At 33.2% G+C, this 5,034-nt stretch overlaps 1 long non-coding RNA gene across 1 annotated transcript; it reads left to right on the forward strand.

Moving 5' to 3' along the window:
- Window positions 1-1,391: 1,391 nt before the first annotated feature.
- On the forward strand, window positions 1,392-2,061 carry LOC141702654 (uncharacterized). Its single transcript, XR_012567218.1, has 3 exons — window positions 1,392-1,519; window positions 1,622-1,691; window positions 1,998-2,061. It is a non-coding gene; the product is annotated as an uncharacterized LOC141702654 (long non-coding RNA).
- The last annotated feature ends 2,973 nt before the right edge of the window (window positions 2,062-5,034 follow it).

The raw sequence follows: 5,034 nt of genomic DNA on the forward strand, positions 1-5,034 counted from the left end.
TTTGGGCTGCTGAAATGGAAAAGCTGAGGGCAGAGATCTTGAAAAGGCCCGTACAACAAGAATGTACTCCAACGCATCCTTCCCAACAAGCAAGCTGTCACTCTAACGGCGGGGTTGATGTTGATGCAGCTGTAAACCATCCTGCTACACCTACAACTGCAAAGAATTTATTTCCTGTTCAACAGGAGGGAGGTGGTCTGAAAATTCAAAAGATTGAAAGTTTGTTTGTTGATTTAGGGGTGGATCCTGAGGATGCTCAGAGGTTGGATGGCAAGGATGAAAGTTGTAGAATTGTTTTTGAGGAAGACAGATGTGAAGAAGTTAAAGTGAATGCTCCGGATAATTCTGTTTGTAAATTGGCTCTTGGATCGCTCAGCAACATTGTAGCTTGTGCGAAGATTGATGAAGTTGTTGTTGTTGTTGAAGGAGAGGAGACAATCCATGGAGTCAGACTTGGGGAAGAGAATGCAAGAGTGTCAATCACTCAAGTCATTCAAGGAGATGCTAAGATTCCATATCCCATCGGTGACGAGATTTTGACCGTGGAACAAGCCATGGGAACTTTTATTGCATGGCCAAGAAACTTGATAACAATGAGGAACAATAGCACTTCCAATGTTTTGTCAGCTCCGAAGGTAAAAATATTTAGAATAGCACTATATAGCTAGAATGTTTTTATTTAGTATTTTCTTTCTTACTATTTTCATGTGTATTTTCTGCAGAAAGCCAAGAAAAAGGGAAAAAAGAAGACTTATAAATTAGTCGCTGATGTTGAACCAGAGCTTGTTGTTGAGATGGGTGCAAATTACCCATCTGCATTAAATCGTTTGTGGACATGGGCAAAGGGTGCCTTAGCTGATGAACGAACGGTTTCTTTTCAACTATCCCAAGAAGCCTTTGGCTCTACAAAAAAGATGGCCATTTACTTATCAGATATATATTCGGTGTGCTCTGGAGGTGAAATGTCGGGGTCTGTGATCGTCCTTTTTATTCAGTAAGTTTCTCCACAATTTTTTTTTTAATATCTCATAGTTACTCTGTGGCTCCAGAAACGATTTTTTTTTAATCTCTCATATTTTTATATGTAGCTCCATAAACGAATACATCAAAAAAAATAAGATGACCAACATGATCAAGTTCGTAGATCCCACCACAATTGGTGCCATTGGCTGTGGTAATGCAGGGCAGAGGTCGCGTGCACTCGCTGCACGATTTAAGAATGCTAAGAAAGGGCAATACTTTCTTATGCCTTACAATGACGTGTAAGTTTTAATCCAAGAGCTAGCTAGTTAGACATTCTCATATAATGTTTTAGCTAAACAGGATCACATGCCTTTTTAAATTGATTTTTTTTGGAGCTTCTAAGTTTCAATTTTTATGACAAGGCTTCAATTCATTCATGTTTGTGTAGGAACCATTGGAATTTAACTGTTGCAAATCCTGAGGCAGAGGTTGTCTACCACATGGACCCTCTAAAACGTCGAATCGCTAATGTGGAATGGCTGGATGTTGTCGACAAGTAAGATTCAGCTTCTAAAATATCTGTATGGAGTCTTGAACTTTGATAGACCACGCATTTTTCAGTTGCTTAATGGTTTTGCTGGTATTATTTTGGTTGTAGTGCCATTAAAATTTACAAAGAGGATCTCAACAAGGTTGTCAAGAAGAAAATTTTGTGGGAGAACATGGCGGTAATAATCAATTCTCATCATATTTTTTCTATGCTATTAAGGATATTGTAATTAAATAATTATTTCTTACATCTCAGTTAGTTGATATTGTAATTAAATAATTATTTGTTACATCTCAGTTAGTTGTTAAGGATAGAAGTTAGTTAGATTAATGCTTGTATATAAACACTACTGCACTCATAGTTTAGAGACTTATTTTTTACATTCACCAAATCTGTTTTGTATAGTTATCTCTCTGCAATATACATACAAGAGCTTCTTTCTCTCCAATTCACAGCTTTTGTAATGCATTTTTAATTAATCCAGGGAGTTCCAGTGCAGTCAGGAACCAAGGATTGTGGCCTGTTTGTGATGCGCTATATGAAGGAGATTGTTCAGGACAAAGAACTTGAGTTTGCTGCTAAGGTGAGATTTTCACTTTGGGTTTTCCCATTGACTTATACTCTTACTCGTACAGTACTTAATTGTATGACTTATGTAAAATTTTGGGTTATTTTTCAGTGGATGCGCAGATCAAACTTGGTTTACACTGATGATGACATTAACGAGATCCGCTGTGATTTTGCAAAATATTTCATGAAACGCCATGCAATCTAGGTTCCAAATTTGTGGTCTTTTGTTTGAACTAGTAGTCGGATTTGAACTTTAAATTATGCAGTTGGTCATGGTGATGCACTTTTTGGTCCAATCCAAACAGAATTGTCGGTAGATTGATAGATTTGTCTCAATCTATTAGTAGATTGCATGGTCAATCTATATATATTGTGCTCAATCTATATATATTGCCCGGTTCTTGTTCTACTGTTGTAGGATTGTTGGATTGGTTGTGTTTGGTGGATTTATATTAGATGTTTGGTGGATATATATATATATATTGGCTTGTTCTAGGATTGTTGGATTGATATGTGTTTGGTGGATTTATATATATTGGCTTGTTCTTGTTCTAGCTAGTTCTAAGTTTGTTGGTTTGGTGAATTTATATATATTGGCTTGTTCTTGTTCTAGCTAGTTCTAGGTTTGTTGGTTTGGTGGATTTTGATTTTTTTGTGATTGGTAGTTAGTTCTCGGTTTGTTCGTTTGGTGGATTCATTTTTGGTGGATTCATTTTTGGGATTTAGTTTTTAGAAAACAGGTGGTTTGGATGAAATCAGGATTTTATATGCAAAATTTTATATACAACAGATGATTGTGTTCTCAATCAAAAACAGCCATTGTACCAAACTAATTGGAACAACACTGTAACATTGTTTTAACAGTTGACTAAAGCTCTATTCACAACACTTTAAAACATGGTAATATTGTGTCTATCATGTTCACATAACGACAAAATATACGATGGTGTTATCTCAAGGATAACACTACAATATGCTTTAAACAAAAAATGTGGTCTAAAGAGCATTAAGATGGAAGTTAACATAACTTAGTATTAAAATACTATCACAAACCATTGTTTGAAATAGCTCCTTACAATATTTACCTAAAACTGTTGTATAAGACAGCATAAAATAACAGTATTGACCTAAAACTGTTGTGGTTAGCCTTTCAAACAACATTATATACGACGCTGTTGTCTCAAGGGGTGCACTACAATAGGAGTTAAACAAAAAATGTGGTCTAAAGAGCTTTAAAATGGCCATTAACCACAACTCATTATTGGAAATACATTTCACAAACCGATGTTTGAAAGACTTCCTTACAATACTCTGGCTCAAGGTGTTGTCTAAGACATCATAACATAACTGTATTGTCCTAAACCTATTGTGGTTAGCCTTTCAAACAACAATCAACAAACTACCCGTTGTTTGACAAATAATATATAGAAATTTTGCACTCTTAGTTGACAGTAATACACCGTTGTCTTCTTGAGGAAAACCGTTGCAGGTAAACTGTTCCAACAATACAGTCTTTTATACAACCTGTTGTTGAATGACAGTTTCGGTAACAGTTATGAACCTGTTGTGTCTGTAGCTTCTAGTAATGGTTCGATGCACTGTTGTCTGATCGAAATCACACGGCTCCTCAATAGACGACCCAAAATTTTGACATCAAACAACGGTGAAAAACGGTTGTAGGATCATGTTTTTCTTGTAGTGGTATTGAAAATTTTGAGTTACGAAACAAGTTTATATATATAAGCATTGTTTTAAATAATAAATTTTCATTATAATTGAAAATATTAAAAATATTCAATTTAATTATGTCAAAGTACATATTGATAAGCCAAACAACTTATATACTTAGACACTATCAGCTGCATTTCTCATTCAATTTCTTCCCAATTTAGATTTTTCCCAATCAACCCGTGAATGAATATGGTATATATAGTGTTACCCACAATATATTGTCATTTTACATGTTCAAATCAAATTGACTAAGAATAAAATAAAAATCAACAATCAAATTATCATTCATTTTAATTTCTATGTTTAAATAACGATAGCAATAACTTGTTTGTCGAAAATTTGGAATGTATCTTATACCTCTAGAAATTTAATTTTATTAAATGTTGTTATGGTAATATTAATTTTTACATGACCAATAATATCCGAATTATTGTGAGAGGTTTTTAAGACTTGAATGTATGGTAGTAGTACTTCTATTATTCTTAGTTAGGGTTGTAATAGTACATATATTATTGTTAGTTGAGGTGAGTAGGGAATTTATATATAATTTCACTAAATAAAATTTAAAATTTTCGAGAAAATATCATTTTTAGTTAAGTTTTTTATAAAATTCTTACCACTTAATTTATAGAATCTCATTTTATTTACATTAAAAAATAAATTAGAGTAATGCTTGTTTAATTATGGTTGTAAATCAACACCGGATTAGTTTGTATAATACATGGAGCAGACTTTGTTAAATTATATTTTTATAAAAAGTAAAAATTTGAATTTGTAATAAGAAATTAATACTAAGATAAAAAATAATTTAAACTAAATTGGGCCCATTGAAACCCATGATATACAATTAGGCGTGCAAAATATAGGATATTAAAAAGGTAAATAAAATCCTAATATCAGCACAAGCCTGCCGCCCTTACAAACAAAATGAATTTGTACATGGCCATCAAATAGGCCATAAAATAGTGTTTTGGAGTTATTTGAAATTTCTATGAAAGAGTGTTTTGGTGCTCTAAGGTTAAACACATCTGCAAATGATTTGGTGGAGGACTAATCAAATGAATTGGTGGAGGACTAAGTGGATAAGGTTTACACGTTATCATGAATTGATGTTGTTTAACAAAGTTAAGGTAATAATTTATATTTCCCTCTTTCTTCATTTTCTTTTCATATGTGTTATTTGCATAAACTTTTGGTAGAAATCAAACACTGAAATAAGT

This window comes from Apium graveolens, unplaced genomic scaffold (assembly GCF_009905375.1).
Source record: "Apium graveolens cultivar Ventura unplaced genomic scaffold, ASM990537v1 ctg5430, whole genome shotgun sequence".
Classification (NCBI taxonomy): domain Eukaryota; kingdom Viridiplantae; phylum Streptophyta; class Magnoliopsida; order Apiales; family Apiaceae; genus Apium; species Apium graveolens.